The sequence below is a fragment of the Ascidiella aspersa genome, chromosome 4, assembly GCF_963924565.1.
Source record: "Ascidiella aspersa chromosome 4, kaAscAspe10.2, whole genome shotgun sequence".
Lineage (NCBI taxonomy): Eukaryota > Metazoa > Chordata > Ascidiacea > Phlebobranchia > Ascidiidae > Ascidiella > Ascidiella aspersa.
This window is the reverse complement of record NC_139450.1, coordinates 24599376-24613966: the sequence shown is the minus strand read 5'-3', so window position 1 is coordinate 24613966 and position 14591 is coordinate 24599376. Positions and strand designations below refer to the sequence as shown.

General features: G+C 38.9%; 43 non-coding genes and 31 pseudogenes across 43 annotated transcripts; all 74 read left to right on the top strand.

The window, feature by feature from the left end:
• The first annotated feature begins 28 nt into the window (after positions 1–28).
• LOC146155144 (5S ribosomal RNA) lies at positions 29–147 on the top strand. The gene has a single exon (XR_014495149.1). It is a non-coding gene; the product is annotated as a 5S ribosomal RNA (ribosomal RNA).
• A 64-nt stretch (positions 148–211) lies between these two features.
• Positions 212–330, top strand: LOC146155143 (5S ribosomal RNA). Its single transcript, XR_014496820.1, has one exon. It is a non-coding gene; the product is annotated as a 5S ribosomal RNA (ribosomal RNA).
• Positions 331–395: 65 nt separating this feature from the next.
• Positions 396–514, top strand: LOC146155142 (5S ribosomal RNA; annotated as a pseudogene).
• Positions 515–588: 74 nt separating this feature from the next.
• On the top strand, positions 589–707 carry LOC146155141 (5S ribosomal RNA). The gene has a single exon (XR_014496529.1). It is a non-coding gene; the product is annotated as a 5S ribosomal RNA (ribosomal RNA).
• A 65-nt stretch (positions 708–772) lies between these two features.
• On the top strand, positions 773–891 carry LOC146155140 (5S ribosomal RNA; annotated as a pseudogene).
• A 64-nt stretch (positions 892–955) lies between these two features.
• On the top strand, positions 956–1074 carry LOC146155139 (5S ribosomal RNA). Its single transcript, XR_014495148.1, has one exon. It is a non-coding gene; the product is annotated as a 5S ribosomal RNA (ribosomal RNA).
• Positions 1075–1138: 64 nt separating this feature from the next.
• On the top strand, positions 1139–1257 carry LOC146155138 (5S ribosomal RNA). The gene has a single exon (XR_014495834.1). It is a non-coding gene; the product is annotated as a 5S ribosomal RNA (ribosomal RNA).
• A 64-nt stretch (positions 1258–1321) lies between these two features.
• On the top strand, positions 1322–1440 carry LOC146155137 (5S ribosomal RNA). Its single transcript, XR_014496589.1, has one exon. It is a non-coding gene; the product is annotated as a 5S ribosomal RNA (ribosomal RNA).
• A 74-nt stretch (positions 1441–1514) lies between these two features.
• Positions 1515–1633, top strand: LOC146155136 (5S ribosomal RNA; annotated as a pseudogene).
• Positions 1634–1707: 74 nt separating this feature from the next.
• On the top strand, positions 1708–1826 carry LOC146155135 (5S ribosomal RNA; annotated as a pseudogene).
• Positions 1827–1899: 73 nt separating this feature from the next.
• Positions 1900–2018, top strand: LOC146155134 (5S ribosomal RNA; annotated as a pseudogene).
• Positions 2019–2082: 64 nt separating this feature from the next.
• On the top strand, positions 2083–2201 carry LOC146155133 (5S ribosomal RNA; annotated as a pseudogene).
• A 65-nt stretch (positions 2202–2266) lies between these two features.
• Positions 2267–2385, top strand: LOC146155132 (5S ribosomal RNA; annotated as a pseudogene).
• A 74-nt stretch (positions 2386–2459) lies between these two features.
• LOC146155131 (5S ribosomal RNA) lies at positions 2460–2578 on the top strand. Its single transcript, XR_014497339.1, has one exon. It is a non-coding gene; the product is annotated as a 5S ribosomal RNA (ribosomal RNA).
• Positions 2579–2642: 64 nt separating this feature from the next.
• Positions 2643–2761, top strand: LOC146155130 (5S ribosomal RNA). The gene has a single exon (XR_014497314.1). It is a non-coding gene; the product is annotated as a 5S ribosomal RNA (ribosomal RNA).
• Positions 2762–2825: 64 nt separating this feature from the next.
• On the top strand, positions 2826–2944 carry LOC146155129 (5S ribosomal RNA; annotated as a pseudogene).
• Positions 2945–3018: 74 nt separating this feature from the next.
• On the top strand, positions 3019–3137 carry LOC146155128 (5S ribosomal RNA; annotated as a pseudogene).
• Positions 3138–3201: 64 nt separating this feature from the next.
• LOC146155127 (5S ribosomal RNA) lies at positions 3202–3320 on the top strand. The gene has a single exon (XR_014496160.1). It is a non-coding gene; the product is annotated as a 5S ribosomal RNA (ribosomal RNA).
• A 65-nt stretch (positions 3321–3385) lies between these two features.
• LOC146155126 (5S ribosomal RNA) lies at positions 3386–3504 on the top strand (annotated as a pseudogene).
• A 72-nt stretch (positions 3505–3576) lies between these two features.
• On the top strand, positions 3577–3695 carry LOC146155125 (5S ribosomal RNA). Its single transcript, XR_014497267.1, has one exon. It is a non-coding gene; the product is annotated as a 5S ribosomal RNA (ribosomal RNA).
• A 64-nt stretch (positions 3696–3759) lies between these two features.
• LOC146155124 (5S ribosomal RNA) lies at positions 3760–3878 on the top strand. Its single transcript, XR_014497738.1, has one exon. It is a non-coding gene; the product is annotated as a 5S ribosomal RNA (ribosomal RNA).
• A 65-nt stretch (positions 3879–3943) lies between these two features.
• LOC146155123 (5S ribosomal RNA) lies at positions 3944–4062 on the top strand (annotated as a pseudogene).
• Positions 4063–4128: 66 nt separating this feature from the next.
• Positions 4129–4247, top strand: LOC146155122 (5S ribosomal RNA). The gene has a single exon (XR_014496458.1). It is a non-coding gene; the product is annotated as a 5S ribosomal RNA (ribosomal RNA).
• A 64-nt stretch (positions 4248–4311) lies between these two features.
• LOC146155121 (5S ribosomal RNA) lies at positions 4312–4430 on the top strand. The gene has a single exon (XR_014495147.1). It is a non-coding gene; the product is annotated as a 5S ribosomal RNA (ribosomal RNA).
• A 64-nt stretch (positions 4431–4494) lies between these two features.
• LOC146155120 (5S ribosomal RNA) lies at positions 4495–4613 on the top strand. The gene has a single exon (XR_014496372.1). It is a non-coding gene; the product is annotated as a 5S ribosomal RNA (ribosomal RNA).
• Positions 4614–4677: 64 nt separating this feature from the next.
• Positions 4678–4796, top strand: LOC146155119 (5S ribosomal RNA). Its single transcript, XR_014497313.1, has one exon. It is a non-coding gene; the product is annotated as a 5S ribosomal RNA (ribosomal RNA).
• Positions 4797–4860: 64 nt separating this feature from the next.
• On the top strand, positions 4861–4979 carry LOC146155118 (5S ribosomal RNA; annotated as a pseudogene).
• Positions 4980–5053: 74 nt separating this feature from the next.
• On the top strand, positions 5054–5172 carry LOC146155117 (5S ribosomal RNA). Its single transcript, XR_014497352.1, has one exon. It is a non-coding gene; the product is annotated as a 5S ribosomal RNA (ribosomal RNA).
• Positions 5173–5236: 64 nt separating this feature from the next.
• On the top strand, positions 5237–5355 carry LOC146155116 (5S ribosomal RNA). Its single transcript, XR_014496158.1, has one exon. It is a non-coding gene; the product is annotated as a 5S ribosomal RNA (ribosomal RNA).
• A 65-nt stretch (positions 5356–5420) lies between these two features.
• Positions 5421–5539, top strand: LOC146155115 (5S ribosomal RNA; annotated as a pseudogene).
• A 72-nt stretch (positions 5540–5611) lies between these two features.
• Positions 5612–5730, top strand: LOC146155114 (5S ribosomal RNA). The gene has a single exon (XR_014495579.1). It is a non-coding gene; the product is annotated as a 5S ribosomal RNA (ribosomal RNA).
• Positions 5731–5794: 64 nt separating this feature from the next.
• LOC146155113 (5S ribosomal RNA) lies at positions 5795–5913 on the top strand. The gene has a single exon (XR_014495908.1). It is a non-coding gene; the product is annotated as a 5S ribosomal RNA (ribosomal RNA).
• Positions 5914–5978: 65 nt separating this feature from the next.
• Positions 5979–6097, top strand: LOC146155112 (5S ribosomal RNA; annotated as a pseudogene).
• Positions 6098–6163: 66 nt separating this feature from the next.
• Positions 6164–6282, top strand: LOC146155111 (5S ribosomal RNA). Its single transcript, XR_014495812.1, has one exon. It is a non-coding gene; the product is annotated as a 5S ribosomal RNA (ribosomal RNA).
• A 64-nt stretch (positions 6283–6346) lies between these two features.
• LOC146155110 (5S ribosomal RNA) lies at positions 6347–6465 on the top strand. The gene has a single exon (XR_014496438.1). It is a non-coding gene; the product is annotated as a 5S ribosomal RNA (ribosomal RNA).
• Positions 6466–6529: 64 nt separating this feature from the next.
• LOC146155109 (5S ribosomal RNA) lies at positions 6530–6648 on the top strand. Its single transcript, XR_014495630.1, has one exon. It is a non-coding gene; the product is annotated as a 5S ribosomal RNA (ribosomal RNA).
• A 65-nt stretch (positions 6649–6713) lies between these two features.
• LOC146155108 (5S ribosomal RNA) lies at positions 6714–6832 on the top strand (annotated as a pseudogene).
• Positions 6833–6896: 64 nt separating this feature from the next.
• On the top strand, positions 6897–7015 carry LOC146155107 (5S ribosomal RNA). The gene has a single exon (XR_014495970.1). It is a non-coding gene; the product is annotated as a 5S ribosomal RNA (ribosomal RNA).
• A 64-nt stretch (positions 7016–7079) lies between these two features.
• Positions 7080–7198, top strand: LOC146155106 (5S ribosomal RNA; annotated as a pseudogene).
• Positions 7199–7272: 74 nt separating this feature from the next.
• On the top strand, positions 7273–7391 carry LOC146155105 (5S ribosomal RNA). Its single transcript, XR_014497367.1, has one exon. It is a non-coding gene; the product is annotated as a 5S ribosomal RNA (ribosomal RNA).
• Positions 7392–7456: 65 nt separating this feature from the next.
• Positions 7457–7575, top strand: LOC146155104 (5S ribosomal RNA; annotated as a pseudogene).
• Positions 7576–7640: 65 nt separating this feature from the next.
• Positions 7641–7759, top strand: LOC146155103 (5S ribosomal RNA; annotated as a pseudogene).
• A 64-nt stretch (positions 7760–7823) lies between these two features.
• Positions 7824–7942, top strand: LOC146155102 (5S ribosomal RNA; annotated as a pseudogene).
• Positions 7943–8016: 74 nt separating this feature from the next.
• Positions 8017–8135, top strand: LOC146155101 (5S ribosomal RNA). The gene has a single exon (XR_014495146.1). It is a non-coding gene; the product is annotated as a 5S ribosomal RNA (ribosomal RNA).
• A 64-nt stretch (positions 8136–8199) lies between these two features.
• On the top strand, positions 8200–8318 carry LOC146155100 (5S ribosomal RNA). Its single transcript, XR_014496418.1, has one exon. It is a non-coding gene; the product is annotated as a 5S ribosomal RNA (ribosomal RNA).
• Positions 8319–8382: 64 nt separating this feature from the next.
• LOC146155099 (5S ribosomal RNA) lies at positions 8383–8501 on the top strand. The gene has a single exon (XR_014495701.1). It is a non-coding gene; the product is annotated as a 5S ribosomal RNA (ribosomal RNA).
• Positions 8502–8565: 64 nt separating this feature from the next.
• LOC146155098 (5S ribosomal RNA) lies at positions 8566–8684 on the top strand (annotated as a pseudogene).
• Positions 8685–8749: 65 nt separating this feature from the next.
• On the top strand, positions 8750–8868 carry LOC146155097 (5S ribosomal RNA; annotated as a pseudogene).
• A 64-nt stretch (positions 8869–8932) lies between these two features.
• On the top strand, positions 8933–9051 carry LOC146155096 (5S ribosomal RNA). Its single transcript, XR_014498090.1, has one exon. It is a non-coding gene; the product is annotated as a 5S ribosomal RNA (ribosomal RNA).
• Positions 9052–9307: 256 nt separating this feature from the next.
• Positions 9308–9426, top strand: LOC146155095 (5S ribosomal RNA). Its single transcript, XR_014495145.1, has one exon. It is a non-coding gene; the product is annotated as a 5S ribosomal RNA (ribosomal RNA).
• A 64-nt stretch (positions 9427–9490) lies between these two features.
• Positions 9491–9609, top strand: LOC146155094 (5S ribosomal RNA). The gene has a single exon (XR_014495144.1). It is a non-coding gene; the product is annotated as a 5S ribosomal RNA (ribosomal RNA).
• Positions 9610–9803: 194 nt separating this feature from the next.
• On the top strand, positions 9804–9922 carry LOC146155093 (5S ribosomal RNA; annotated as a pseudogene).
• A 168-nt stretch (positions 9923–10090) lies between these two features.
• Positions 10091–10209, top strand: LOC146155092 (5S ribosomal RNA). The gene has a single exon (XR_014496069.1). It is a non-coding gene; the product is annotated as a 5S ribosomal RNA (ribosomal RNA).
• Positions 10210–10272: 63 nt separating this feature from the next.
• Positions 10273–10391, top strand: LOC146155091 (5S ribosomal RNA). The gene has a single exon (XR_014498076.1). It is a non-coding gene; the product is annotated as a 5S ribosomal RNA (ribosomal RNA).
• A 65-nt stretch (positions 10392–10456) lies between these two features.
• LOC146155090 (5S ribosomal RNA) lies at positions 10457–10575 on the top strand (annotated as a pseudogene).
• Positions 10576–10649: 74 nt separating this feature from the next.
• On the top strand, positions 10650–10768 carry LOC146155089 (5S ribosomal RNA). Its single transcript, XR_014496528.1, has one exon. It is a non-coding gene; the product is annotated as a 5S ribosomal RNA (ribosomal RNA).
• Positions 10769–10833: 65 nt separating this feature from the next.
• Positions 10834–10952, top strand: LOC146155088 (5S ribosomal RNA; annotated as a pseudogene).
• A 64-nt stretch (positions 10953–11016) lies between these two features.
• On the top strand, positions 11017–11135 carry LOC146155087 (5S ribosomal RNA). Its single transcript, XR_014495143.1, has one exon. It is a non-coding gene; the product is annotated as a 5S ribosomal RNA (ribosomal RNA).
• A 214-nt stretch (positions 11136–11349) lies between these two features.
• Positions 11350–11468, top strand: LOC146155086 (5S ribosomal RNA; annotated as a pseudogene).
• Positions 11469–11542: 74 nt separating this feature from the next.
• LOC146155085 (5S ribosomal RNA) lies at positions 11543–11661 on the top strand (annotated as a pseudogene).
• A 64-nt stretch (positions 11662–11725) lies between these two features.
• LOC146155084 (5S ribosomal RNA) lies at positions 11726–11844 on the top strand (annotated as a pseudogene).
• Positions 11845–11909: 65 nt separating this feature from the next.
• LOC146155083 (5S ribosomal RNA) lies at positions 11910–12028 on the top strand (annotated as a pseudogene).
• A 74-nt stretch (positions 12029–12102) lies between these two features.
• On the top strand, positions 12103–12221 carry LOC146155082 (5S ribosomal RNA). Its single transcript, XR_014497337.1, has one exon. It is a non-coding gene; the product is annotated as a 5S ribosomal RNA (ribosomal RNA).
• Positions 12222–12285: 64 nt separating this feature from the next.
• LOC146155081 (5S ribosomal RNA) lies at positions 12286–12404 on the top strand (annotated as a pseudogene).
• Positions 12405–12468: 64 nt separating this feature from the next.
• On the top strand, positions 12469–12587 carry LOC146155080 (5S ribosomal RNA; annotated as a pseudogene).
• A 74-nt stretch (positions 12588–12661) lies between these two features.
• On the top strand, positions 12662–12780 carry LOC146155079 (5S ribosomal RNA). Its single transcript, XR_014495142.1, has one exon. It is a non-coding gene; the product is annotated as a 5S ribosomal RNA (ribosomal RNA).
• Positions 12781–12844: 64 nt separating this feature from the next.
• Positions 12845–12963, top strand: LOC146155078 (5S ribosomal RNA). The gene has a single exon (XR_014496417.1). It is a non-coding gene; the product is annotated as a 5S ribosomal RNA (ribosomal RNA).
• Positions 12964–13027: 64 nt separating this feature from the next.
• LOC146155077 (5S ribosomal RNA) lies at positions 13028–13146 on the top strand. Its single transcript, XR_014497483.1, has one exon. It is a non-coding gene; the product is annotated as a 5S ribosomal RNA (ribosomal RNA).
• Positions 13147–13210: 64 nt separating this feature from the next.
• On the top strand, positions 13211–13329 carry LOC146155076 (5S ribosomal RNA; annotated as a pseudogene).
• A 65-nt stretch (positions 13330–13394) lies between these two features.
• LOC146155075 (5S ribosomal RNA) lies at positions 13395–13513 on the top strand. Its single transcript, XR_014495927.1, has one exon. It is a non-coding gene; the product is annotated as a 5S ribosomal RNA (ribosomal RNA).
• A 256-nt stretch (positions 13514–13769) lies between these two features.
• LOC146155074 (5S ribosomal RNA) lies at positions 13770–13888 on the top strand. The gene has a single exon (XR_014495141.1). It is a non-coding gene; the product is annotated as a 5S ribosomal RNA (ribosomal RNA).
• Positions 13889–13952: 64 nt separating this feature from the next.
• LOC146155073 (5S ribosomal RNA) lies at positions 13953–14071 on the top strand. The gene has a single exon (XR_014495140.1). It is a non-coding gene; the product is annotated as a 5S ribosomal RNA (ribosomal RNA).
• Positions 14072–14265: 194 nt separating this feature from the next.
• Positions 14266–14384, top strand: LOC146155072 (5S ribosomal RNA). Its single transcript, XR_014495326.1, has one exon. It is a non-coding gene; the product is annotated as a 5S ribosomal RNA (ribosomal RNA).
• Positions 14385–14448: 64 nt separating this feature from the next.
• LOC146155071 (5S ribosomal RNA) lies at positions 14449–14567 on the top strand. The gene has a single exon (XR_014495138.1). It is a non-coding gene; the product is annotated as a 5S ribosomal RNA (ribosomal RNA).
• The last annotated feature ends 24 nt before the right edge of the window (positions 14568–14591 follow it).

The window sequence follows — 14591 nt, the reverse complement described above, 5'->3', positions numbered from 1 at the left end:
GATTAGACCATAAATGTTGACCAATACTGTCTACGACCATACCAGGTTGAATGCACCCGATCTCGTCCGATCTCGGAAGTTAAGCAACGTCGGGATTGGTTAGTACTTGGATGGGTGACCGCCTAGGAATACCAATTGTCGTAGGCAAAATATGATTTATTTAAATTTTTACTTTTTTTAATAGATTAGACGTAAAATGTTGAGAAATACTGTCTACGACCATACCAGGTTGAATGCACCCGATCTCGTCCGATCTCGGAAGTTAAGCAACGTCGGGATTGCTTAGTACTTGGATGGGTGACCGCCTAGGAATACCAATTGTCGTAGGCAAAATATGATTTATTTAAGTTTTTACATTTTTAAATAGATTAGACCAAATAATGTTGACCAATACTGTCTACGACCATACCAGGTTGAATGCACCCGATCTCGTCCGATCTCGGAAGTTAAGCAACATCGGGATTGGTTAGTACTTGGATGGGTGACCGCCTAGCAATACCAATTGTCATAGGCAAAATATGATTTTTAAAATATATTTAAATGTTAACATTTTCAAAGATTTTAGACCAAAAAATGTTGACCAATACTGTCTACGACCATACCAGGTTGAATGCACCCGATCTCGTCCGATCTCGGAAGTTAAGCAACGTCGGGATTGGTTAGTACTTGGATGGGTGACCGCCTAGGAATACCAAATGTCGTAGGCAAAATATGATTTATTTAAGTTTTTACATTTTTAAATAGATTAGACCAAAAAATGTTGACCAATACTGGCTACGAACATACCAGGTTGAATGCACTCGATCTCGTCCGATCTCGGAAGTTAAGCAACGACGGGATTGCGTAGTACTTGGATGGGTGACCGCCTAGGAATACCAATTGTCGTAGGCACAATATGATTTGTTTAAGTTTTTACATTTTTAAACAGATTAGACCATAAATGTTGACCAATACTGTCTACGACCATACCAGGTTGAATGCACCCGATCTCGTCCGATCTCGGAAGTTAAGCAACGTCGGGATTGGTTAGTACTTGGATGGGTGACCGCCTAGGAATACCAATTGTCGTAGGCAAAATATGATTTATTTAAGTTTTTACTTTTTTAAATAGATTAGACGTAAAATGTTGAGAAATACTGTTTACGACCATACCAGGTTGAATGCACCCGATCTCGTCCGATCTCGGAAGTTAAGCAACGTCGGGATTGGTTAGTACTTGGATGGGTGACCGCCTAGGAATACCAATTGTCGTAGGCAAAATATGATTTATTTAAGTTTTTACTTTTTTAAATAGATTAGACGTAAAATGTTGAGAAATACTGCTTATGACCATACCAGGTTGAATGCACCCGATCTCGTCCGATCTCGGAAGTTAAGCAACGTCGGGATTGGTTAGTACTTGGATGGGTGACCGCATAGGAATTCCAATTGTCATAGGCAAAATATGATTTATAAAATATATTTAAATGTTAACTTTTTTGAAGATTTTAGACCAAAAAATGTTGACCAATACTGTCTACGACCATACCAGGTTAAATGCACCCGATCTCGTCCGATCTCGGAAGTTAAGCAACGTCGGGATTGGTTAGTACTTGGATGGGTGACCGCCTAGCAATACCAATTGTCATAGGCAAAATATGATTTTTAAAATATATTTAAATGTTAATATTTTTAAAGATTTTAGACCAAAAAATGTTGACCAATACTGTCTACGACCAAACCAGGTTGAATTCACCCGATCTCGTCCGATCTCGGAAGTTAAGCAACATCGGGATTGGTTGCTACTTGGATGGGTGACCGCCTAGGAATACCAATTGTCATAGGCAAATTATTATTTTTAAAATATATTTAAATGTTAGCATTTTAAAGATTTTAGACCAAAAAATGTTTACCAACACTGTCTACGACCATACCAGGTTCAATGCACCCGATATCGTCCGATCTCGGAAGTTAAGCAACGTTGGGATTGGTTAGTACTTGGATGGGTGACCGCCTAGGAATACCAATTGTCGTAGGCACAATATGATTTATTTAAGTTTTACATTTTTAAATAGATTAGACCAAAAAATGTTGACCAATACTGGCTACGACCATACCAGGTTGAATGCACCCGATCTCGTCCGATCTCGGAAGTTAAGCAACGTCGGGATTGGTTAGTACTTGGATGGGTGACCGCCTAGCAATACCAATTGTCGTAGGCAAAATATGATTTATTTAAGTTTTTACATTTTTAAATAGATTAGACCAAAAAATGTTGACCAATACTGGCTACGACCATACCAGGTTGAATGCACCCGATCTCGTCCGATCTCGGAAGTTAAGCAACGTCGGGATTGGTTAGTACTTGGATGGGTGACCGCCTAGCAATACCAATTGTCATAGGCAAAATATGATTTTTAAAATATATTTAAATGTTAACATTTTTAAAGATTTTAGACCAAAAAATGTTGACCAATACTGTCTACGACCATACCAGGTTGAATGCACCCGATCTCGTCCGATCTCGGAAGTTAAGCAACGTCGGGATTGGTTAGTACTTGGATGGGTGACCGCCTAGGAATACCAATTCTCGTAGGCATAATATCATTTATTTAAGTTTTTACATTTTTAAATAGATTAGACCATAAATGTTGTCGAATACTGTCTACAACCATACCAGGTTGAATGCACCCGATCTCGTCCGATCTCGGAAGTTAAGCAACGTCGGGATTGGTTAGTACTTGGATGGGTGACCGCCTAGGAATACCAATTGTCGTAGGCAAAATATGATTTATTTAAGTTTTTACTTTTTTAAATAGATTAGACGTAAAATGTTGAGAAATACAGCTTATGACCATACCAGGTTGAATGCACCCGATCTCGTCCGATCTCGGAAGTTAAGCAACGTCGGGATTGGTTAGTACTTGGATGGGTGACCGCCTAGCAATACCAATTGTCATAGGCAAAATATGATTTTTTAAATATATTTAAATGTTAACATTTTTAAACATTTTAGACCAAAAAATGTTGACCAATACTGTCTACGACCATAACAGATTGAATGCACCCGATCTCGTCCGATCTCGGAAGTTAAGCAACGTCGGGATTGGTTAGTACTTGGATGGGTGACCGCCTAGGAATACCAATTGTCGTAGGCATAATATCATTTATTTAAGTTTTTACATTTTTAAAAAGATTAGACCATAAATGTTGACGAATACTGTCTACGACCATACCAGGTTGAATGCACCCGATCTCGTCCGATCTCGGAAGTTAAGCAACGTCGGGATTGGTTAGTACTTGGATGGGTGACCGGCTAGGAATACCAATTGTCGTAGGCAAAATATGATTTATTTAAGTTTTTACATTTTTAAATAGATTAGACCAAAAAATGTTGACCAATACTGGCTACGAACATACCAGATTGAATGCACCCGATCTCGTCCGATCTCGGAAGTTAAGCAACGTCGGGATTGGTTAGTACTTGGATGGGTGACCGCCTAGGAATACCAATTCTCATAGCAAAATATGATTTTTAAAATATATTTAAATGTTAACATTTTTAAAGATTTAAACCAAAAAATGTTGACCAATACTGTCTACGACCATACCAGGTTGAATACACCCGATCTCGTCCGATCTCGGAAGTTGAGCAACGTCGGGATTGGATAGTACTTGGATGGGTGACCGCCTAGGAATACCAATTGTCGTAGGCATAATATCATTTATTTAAGTTTTTATATTTTTAAATAGATTAGACCATAAATGTTGACGAATACTGTCTACGACCATACCAGGTTGAATGCACCCGATCTCGTCCGATCTCGGAAGTTAAGCAACGTCGGTATTGGTTAGTACTTGGATGGGTGACCGCCTAGGAATACCAATTGTCGTGGGCAAAATATGATTTATTTAAGTTTTTACATTTTTAAATAGATTAGGCCAAAAAATGTTGACCAATACTGGCTACGAACATACCAGATTGAATGCACCCGATCTCGTCCGATCTCGGAAGTTAAGCAACGTCGGGATTGGTTAGTACTTGGATGGGTGACCGCCTAGGAATACCAATTGTCGTAGGCAAAATATGATTTATTTAAGTTTTTATAATTTTCAAATAGATTAGACCAAAAAATGTTGACCAATACTGGCTACGACCATACCAGGTTGAATGCACCCGATCTCGTCCGATCTCGGAAGTTAAGCAACGTCGGGATTGGTTAGTACTTGGATGGGTGACCGCCTAGGAATACCGATTGTCGTAGGCTCAATATGATTTATTTAAGTTTTTACATTTTTAAATAGATTAGACCATAAATGTTGACCAATACTGTCTACGACCATACCAGGTTGAATGCACCCGATCTCGTCCGATCTCGGAAGTTAAGCAACGTCGGGATTGGTTAGTACTTGGATGGGTGACCGCCTAGGAATACCAATTGTCGTAGGCAAAATATGATTTATTTAAATTTTAACTTTTTTTAATAGATTAGACGTAAAATGTTGAGAAATACTGTCTACGACCATACCAGGTTGAATGCACCCGATCTCGTCCGATCTCGGAAGTTAAGCAACGTCGGGATTGGTTAGTACTTGGATGGGTGACCGCCTAGGAATACTAATTGTCGTAGGCATAATATCATTTATTTAAGTTTTTACATTTTTAAATAGATTAGACCATAAATGTTGTCGAATACTGTCTACAACCATACCAGGTTGAATGCACCCGATCTCGTCCGATCTCGGAAGTTAAGCAACGTCGGGATTGGTTAGTACTTGGATGGGTGACCGCCTAGGAATACCAATTGTCGTAGGCAAAATATGATTTATTTAAGTTTTTACTTTTTTAAATAGATTAGACGTAAAATGTTGAGAAATACAGCTTATGACCATACCAGGTTGAATGCACCCGATCTCGTCCGATCTCGGAAGTTAAGCAACGTCGGGATTGGTTAGTACTTGGATGGGTGACCGCCTAGCAATACCAATTGTCATAGGCAAAATATGATTTTTTAAATATATTTAAATGTTAACATTTTTAAACATTTTAGACCAAAAAATGTTGACCAATACTGTCTACGACCATAACAGGTTGAATGCACCCGATCTCGTCCGATCTCGGAAGTTAAGCAACGTCGGGATTGGTTAGTACTTGGATGGGTGACCGCCTAGGAATACCAATTGTCGTAGGCATAATATCATTTATTTAAGTTTTTACATTTTTAAAAAGATTAGACCATAAATGTTGACGAATACTGTCTACGACCATACCAGGTTGAATGCACCCGATCTCGTCCGATCTCGGAAGTTAAGCAACGTCGGGATTGGTTAGTACTTGGATGGGTGACCGGCTAGGAATACCAATTGTCGTAGGCAAAATATGATTTATTTAAGTTTTTACATTTTTAAATAGATTAGACCAAAAAATGTTGACCAATACTGGCTACGAACATACCAGATTGAATGCACCCGATCTCGTCCGATCTCGGAAGTTAAGCAACGTCGGGATTGGTTAGTACTTGGATGGGTGACCGCCTAGGAATACCAATTCTCATAGCAAAATATGATTTTTAAAATATATTTAAATGTTAACATTTTTAAAGATTTAAACCAAAAAATGTTGACCAATACTGTCTACGACCATACCAGGTTGAATGCACCCGATCTCGTCCGATCTCGGAAGTTAAGCAACGTCGGGATTGGATAGTACTTGGATGGGTGACCGCCTAGGAATACCAATTGTCGTAGGCATAATATCATTTATTTAAGTTTTTATATTTTTATATAGATTAGACCATAAATGTTGACGAATACTGTCTACGACCATACCAGGTTGAATGCACCCGATCTCGTCCGATCTCGGAAGTTAAGCAACGTCGGGATTGGTTAGTACTTGGATGGGTGACCGCCTAGGAATACCAATTGTCGTGGGCAAAATATGATTTATTTAAGTTTTTACATTTTTAAATAGATTAGGCCAAAAAATGTTGACCAATACTGGCTACGAACATACCAGATTGAATGCACCCGATCTCGTCCGATCTCGGAAGTTAAGCAACGTCGGGATTGGTTAGTACTTGGATGGGTGACCGCCTAGGAATACCAATTGTCGTAGGCAAAATATGATTTATTTAAGTTTTTATAATTTTCAAATAGATTAGACCAAAAAATGTTGACCAATACTGGCTACGACCATACCAGGTTGAATGCACCCGATCTCGTCCGATCTCGGAAGTTAAGCAACGTCGGGATTGGTTAGTACTTGGATGGGTGACCGCCTAGGAATACCAATTGTCGTAGGCTCAATATGATTTATTTAAGTTTTTACATTTTTAAATAGATTAGACCATAAATGTTGACCAATACTGTCTACGACCATACCAGGTTGAATGCACCCGATCTCGTCCGATCTCGGAAGTTAAGCTACGTCGGGATTGGTTAGTACTTGGATGGGTGACCGCCTAGGAATACCAATTGTCGTAGGCAAAATATGATTTATTTAAATTTTTACTTTTTTAAATAGATTAGACGTAAAATGTTGAGAAATACTGTCTACGACCATACCAGGTTGAATGCACCCGATCTCGTCCGATCTCGGAAGTTAAGCAACGTCGGGATTGGCTAGTACTTGGATGGGTGACCGCCTAGGAATACCAATTGTCGTAGGCAAAAAATGATTTATTTAAGTTTTTACATTTTTAAATAGATTAGACCAAAAAATGTTGACCAATACTGGCTACGACCATACCAGGTTGAATGCACCCGATCTCGTCCGATCTGGGAAGTTAAGCAACATCGGGATTGGTTAGTACTTGGATGGGTGACCGCCTAGGAATACCAATTGTCGTAGGCACAATATGATTTATTTAAGTTTTTACATATTTAAATAGATTAGACCATAAATGTTGACCAATACTGTCTACGACCATACCAGGTTGAATGCACCCGATCTCGTCCGATCTCGGAAGTTAAGCAACGTCGGGATAGGTTAGTACTTGGATGGGTGACCGCCTAGGAATACCAATTGTCGTAGGCAAAATATGATTTATTTAAGTTTTTACTTTTTTAAATAGATTAGACGTAAAATGTTGAGAAATACTGCTTACGACCATACCAGGTTGAATGCACCCGATCTCGTCCGATCTCGGAAGTTAAGCAACGTCGGGATTGGTTAGTACTTGGATGGTTGACCGCATAGGAATTCCAATTGTCATAGGCAAAATATGATTTATAAAATATATTTAAATGTTAAAATTTTTGAAGATTTTAGACCAAAAAATGTTGACCAATACTGTCTACGACCATACCAGGTTGAATGCACCCGATCTCGTCCGATCTCGGAAGTTAAGTAACGTCGGGATTGGTGAGTACTTGGATGGGTGACCGCCTAGGAATACCAATTGTCGTAGGCAAAAAATGATTTATTTAAGTTTTTACATTTTTAAATAGATTAGACCAAAAAATGTTGACCAATACTGGCTACGACCATACCAGGTTGAATGCACCCGATCTCGTCCGATCTGGGAAGTTAAGCAACGTCGGGATTGGTTAGTACTTGGATGGGTGACCGCCTAGGAATACCAATTGTCGTAAGCACAATATGATTTATTCAAGTTTTTACATTTTTAAATAGATTAGACCAAAAAATATTGACCAATACAGGCTACGACCATACCAGGTTGAATGCACCCCATCTCGTCCGATCTCGGAAGTTAAGCCACGTCGGGATTGGTTAGTACTTGGATGGGTGACCGCCTAGGAATACCAATTGTCGTAGGCACAATATGATTTATTTAAGTTTTTACATTTTTAAATAGATTAGACCATAAATGTTGACCAATACTGTCTACGACCATACCAGGTTGAATGCACCCGATCTCGTCCGATCTCGGAAGTTAAGTAACGTCGGGATTGGTTAGTACTTGGATGGGTGACCGCCTAGCAATACCAATTGTCATAGGCAAAATATGATTTTTAAAATATATTTAAATGTTAACATTTTTAAAGATTTTAGACCAAAAAATGTTGACCAATACTGTCTACGACCATACCAGGTTGAATGCACCCGATCTCGTCCGATCTCGGAAGTTAAGCAACGTCGGGATTGGTTAGTACTTGGATGGGTGACCGCCTAGGAATACCAATTGTCGTAGGCATAATATCATTTATTTAAGTTTTTACATTTTTGAATAGATTAGACCATAAATGTTGACCAATACTGTCTACGACCATACCAGGTTGAATGCACCCGATCTCGTCCGATCTCGGTAGTTAAGCAACGTCGGGATTGGTTAGTACTTGGATGGGTAACCGCCTAGGAATACCAATTGTCGTAGGCAAAATATGATTTATTTAAGTTTTTACATTTTTAAATAGATTAGACCATAAATGTTGACCAATACTGTCTACGACCATACCAGGTTGAATGCACCCGATCTCGTCCGATCTCGGAAGTTAAGCAACGTCGGGATTGGTTAGTACTTGGATGGGTAACCGCCTAGGAATACCAATTGTCGTAGGCAAAATATGATTTATTTAAGTTTTTACATTTTAAATAGATTAGACCAAAAAATGTTGACCAATACTGGCTACGAACATACCAGGTTGAATGCACCCGATCTCGTCCGATCTCGGAAGTTAAGCAACGTCGGGATTGGTTAGTACTTGGATGGGTGACAGCCTAGGAATACCAATTGTCGTAGGCAAAATATGATTTATTTAAGTTTTTACATTTTTAAATAGATTAGACCTAAAAATGTTGACCAATACTGCATACGACCATACCAGGTTGAATGCACCCCATCTCGTCCGATCTCGGAAGTTAAGCAACGTCGGGATTGGTTAGTACTTGGATGGGTGACCGCCTAGGAATACCAATTGTCGTAGGCACAATATGATTTGTTTAACTTTTTACATTTTTAAATAGATTAGACCATAAATGTTGACCAATACTGTCCACGACCATACCAGGTTGAATGCACCCGATCTCGTCCGATCTCGGAAGATAAGCAACGTCGGGATTGGTTAGTACTTGGATGGGTGACCGCCTAGGAATACCAATTGTCGTAGGCAAAATATGATTTATTTAAGTTTTCACTTTTTTAAATAGATTAGACGTAAAATGTTGAGAAATACTGCTTTCGACCATACCAGGTTGAATGCAACCGATCTCGTCCGATCTCGGAATTAAGTAACGTCGGGATTGGTTAGTACTTGGATGGGTGATCGCCTAGCAATACCAATTTTCATAGGCAAAATATGATTTTTAAAATATATTTAAATGTTAACATTTTTAAAGATTTTAGACCAAAAAATGTTGACCAATACTGTCTACGACCATACCAGGTTGAATGCACCCGATCTCGTCCGATCTCGGAAGTTAAGCAACGTCGGGATTGGTTAGTACTTGGATGGGTGACCGCCTAGGAATACCAATTGTCGTAGGCATAATAACATTTATTTAAGTTTTTATATTTTTAATTAGATTAGACCATAAATGTTGACCAATACTGTCTACGACCATACCAGGTTGAATGCACCCGATCTCGTCCGATCTCGGAAGTTAAGCAACGTCGGGATTGGTTAGTACTTGGATGGGTGACCGCCTAGGAATACCAATTGTCGTAGGCAAAATATGATTTATTTAAGTTTTTACATTTTTAAATAGATTAGACCAAAAAATGTTGAGCAATACTGGCTACGAACATACCAGGTTGAATGCACCCGATCGACCGCCTAGGAATTCCAATTGTCGTAGGCACAATATGATTTATTTAAGTTTTTACATTTTTAAATAGATTAGACCATAAATGTTGACGATTACTGTCTACGACCATACCAGGTTGAATGCACCCGATCTCGTCCGGTTTCGGAAGTTAAGCAACGTCGGGATTGGTTAGTACTTGGATGGGTCACCGCCTAGGAATACCAATTGTCGTAGGCAAAATAAGATTTATTTAAGTTTTTACATTTTTAAATAGATTAGACCAAAAAATGTTGACCAATACTGGCTACGACCATACCTAGGAATACCAATTGTCGTAGGCACAATATGATTTATTTAAGTTTTTACATTTTTAAATTGATTAGACCATAAATGTTGACCAATACTGTCTACGACCATACCAGGTTGAATGCACCCGATCTCCTCCGATCTCGGAAGTTAAGCAACGTCGGGATTGGTTAGTACTTGGATGGGTGACCGCCTAGGAATACCAATTGTCGTAGGCAAAATATGATTTATTTAAGTTTTTATTTTTAAAATAGAATAGACATAAAATGTTGAGAAGTACTGCTTACGACCATATCAGGTTGAATGCATCCGATCTCGTCCGATCTCGGAAGTTAAGCAACGTCGGGATTGGTTAGTACTTGGATGGGTGACCGCCTAGGAATACCAATTGTCGTAGGCAAAATATGATTTATTTAAGTTTTTACATTTTTAAATAGATTAGACCAAATAATGTTGACCAATACTGTCTACGACCATACCAGGTTGAATGCACCCGATCTCGTCCGATCTCGGAAGTTAAGCAACGTCGGGATTGGTTAGTACTTGGATGGGTGACCGCCTAGCAATACCAATTGTCATAGGCAAAATATGATTTTTAAAATATATTTAAATGTTAACATTTTCAAAGATTTTAGACCAAAAAATGTTGACCAATACTGTCTACGACCATACCAGGTTGAATGCACCCGATCTCGTCCGATCTCGGAAGTTAAGCAACGTCGGGATTGGTTAGTACTTGGATGGGTGACCGCCTAGGAATACCAAATGTCGTAGGCAAAATATGATTTATTTAAGTTTTTACATTTTTAAATAGATTAGACCAAAAAATGTTGACCAATACTGGCTACGAACATACCAGGTTGAATGCACTCGATCTCGTCCGATCTCGGAAGTTAAGCAACGACGGGATTGCGTAGTACTTGGATGGGTGACCGCCTAGGAATACCAATTGTCGTAGGCACAATATGATTTGTTTAAGTTTTTACATTTTTAAATAGATTAGACCATAAATGTTGACCAATACTGTCTACGACCATACCAGGTTGAATGCACCCGATCTCGTCCGATCTCGGAAGTTAAGCAACGTCGGGATTGGTTAGTACTTGGATGGGTGACCGCCTAGGAATACCAATTGTCGTAGGCAAAATATGATTTATTTAAGTTTTTACTTTTTTAAATAGATTAGACGTAAAATGTTGAGAAATACTGCTTACGACCATACCACGTCGGGATTGGTTAGTACTTGGATGGGTGACCGCATAGGAATTCCAATTGTCATAGGCAAAATATGATTTATAAAATATATTTAAATGTTAACTTTTTTGAAGATTTTAGACCAAAAAATGTTGACCAATACTGTCTACGACCATACCAGGTTAAATGCACCCGATCTCGTCCGATCTCGGAAGTTAAGCAACGTCGGGGTTGGTTAGTACTTGGATGGGTGACCGCCTAGCAATACCAATTGTCATAGGCAAAATATGATTTTTAAAATATATTTAAATGTTAATATTTTTAAAGATTTTAGACCAAAAAATGTTGACCAACACTGTCTACGACCATACCAGGTTCAATGCACCCGATATCGTCCGATCTCGGAAGTTAAGCAACGTTGGGATTGGTTAGTACTTGGATGGGTGACCGCCTAGGAATACCAATTGTCGTAGGCACAATATGATTTATTTAAGTTTTACATTTTTAAATAGATTAGACCAAAAAATGTTGACCAATACTGGCTACGACCATACCAGGTTGAATGCACCCGATCTCGTCCGATCTCGGAAGTTAAGCAACGTCGGGATTGGTTAGTACTTGGATGGGTGACCGCCTAGCAATACCAATTGTCGTAGGCAAAATATGATTTATTTAAGTTTTTACATTTTTAAATAGATTAGACCAAAAAATGTTGACCAATACTGGCTACGACCATACCAGGTTGAATGCACCCGATCTCGTCCGATCTCGGAAGTTAAGCAACGTCGGGATTGGTTAGTACTTGGATGGGTGACCGCCTAGCAATACCAATTGTCATAGGCAAAATATGATTTTTAAAATATATTTAAATGTTAACATTTTTAAAGATTTTAGACCAAAAAATGTTGACCAATACTGTCTACGACCATACCAGGTTGAATGCACCCGATCTCGTCCGATCTCGGAAGTTAAGCAACGTCGGGATTGGTTAGTACTTGGATGGGTGACCGCCTAGGAATACCAATTCTCGTAGGCATAATATCATTTATTTAAGTTTTTACATTTTTAAATAGATTAGACCATAAATGTTGTCGAATACTGTCTACAACCATACCAGGTTGAATGCACCCGATCTCGTCCGATCTCGGAAGTTAAGCAACGTCGGGATTGGTTAGTACTTGGATGGGTGACCGCCTAGGAATAACAATTGTCGTAGGCAAAATATGATTTATTTAAGTTTTTACTTTTTTAAATAGATTAGACGTAAAATGTTGAGAAATACAGCTTATGACCATACCAGGTTGAATGCACCCGATCTCGTCCGATCTCGGAAGTTAAGCAACGTCGGGATTGGTTAGTACTTGGATGGGTGACCGCCTAGCAATACCAATTGTCATAGGCAAAATATGATTTTTTAAATATATTTAAATGTTAACATTTTTAAACATTTTAGACCAAAAAATGTTGACCAATACTGTCTACGACCATACCAGGTTGAATGCACCCGATCTCGTCCGATCTCGGAAGTTAAGCAACGTCGGGATTGGTTAGTACTTGGATGGGTGACCGCCTAGGAATACCAATTGTCGTAGGCATAATATCATTTATTTAAGTTTTTACATTTTTGAATAGATTAGACCATAAATGTTGACCAATACTGTCTACGACCATACCAGGTTGAATGCACCCGATCTCGTCCGATCTCGGTAGTTAAGCAACGTCGGGATTGGTTAGTACTTGGATGGGTAACCGCCTAGGAATACCAATTGTCGTAGGCAAAATATGATTTATTTAAGTTTTTACATTTTTAAATAGATTAGACCATAAATGTTGACCAATACTGTCTACGACCATACCAGGTTGAATGCACCCGATCTCGTCCGATCTCGGAAGTTAAGCAAAGTCGGGATTGGTTAGTACTTGGATGGGTAACCGCCTAGGAATACCAATTGTCGTAGGCAAAATATGATTTATTTAAGTTTTTACATTTTAAATAGATTAGACCAAAAAATGTTGACCAATACTGGCTACGAACATACCAGGTTGAATGCACCCGATCTCGTCCGATCTCGGAAGTTAAGCAACGTCGGGATTGGTTAATACTTGGATGGGTGACCGCCTAGGAATACCAATTGTCGTAGGCAAAATATGATTTATTTAAGTTTTTACATTTTTAAATAGATTAGACCTAAAAATGTTGACCAATACTGCATACGACCATACCAGGTTGAATGCACCCGATCTCGTCCGATCTCGGAAGTTAAGCAACGTCGGGATTGGTTAGTACTTGGATGGGTGACCGCCTAGGAATACCAATTGTCGTAGGCAAAATATGATTTATTTAAGTTTTTACTTTTTTAAATAGATTAGACGTAAAATGTTGAGAAATACTGCTTTCGACCATACCAGGTTGAATGCAACCGATCTCGTCCGATCTCGGAATTAAGTAACGTCGGGATTGGTTAGTACTTGGATGGGTGATCGCCTAGCAATACCAATTTTCATAGGCAAAATATGATTTTTAAAATATATTTAAATGTTAACATTTTTAAAGATTTTAGACCAAAAAATGTTGACCAATACTGTCTACGACCATACCAGGTTGAATGCACCCGATCTCGTCCGATCTCGGAAGTTAAGCAACGTCGGGATTGGTTAGTACTTGGATGGGTGACCGCCTAGGAATACCAATTGTCGTAGGCATAATAACATTTATTTAAGTTTTTACATTTTTAAATAGATTAGACCATAAATGTTGACCAATACTGTCTACGACCATACCAGGTTGAATGCACCCGATCTCGTCCGATCTCGGAAGTTAAGCAACGTCGGGATTGGTTAGTACTTGGATGGGTGACCGCCTAGGAATACCAATTGTCGTAGGCAAAATATGATTTATTTAAGTTTTTACATTTTTAAATAGATTAGACCAAAAAATGTTGAGCAATACTGGCTACGAACATACCAGGTTGAATGCACCCGATCGTCCGCCTAGGAATTCCAATTGTCGTAGGCACAATATGATTTATTTAAGTTTTTACATTTTTAAATAGATTAGACCATAAATGTTGACGATTACTGTCTACGACCATACCAGGTTGAATGCACCCGATCTCGTCCGATCTCGGAAGTTAAGCAACGTCGGGATTGGTTAGTACTTGGATGGGTGACCGCCTAGGAATACCAATTGTCGTAGGCTCAATGTGATTTATTTAAGTTTTTACATTTTTAAATAGATTAGACCATAAATGTTGACCAATACTGTCTACGACCATACCAGGTTGAATGCACCCGATCTCGTCCGATCTCGGAAGTTAAGCAACGTCGGGATTGGTTAGTACTTGGATGGGTGACCGCCTAGGAATACCAATTGTCGTAGGCAAAATATGATTTATTTAAATTTTTA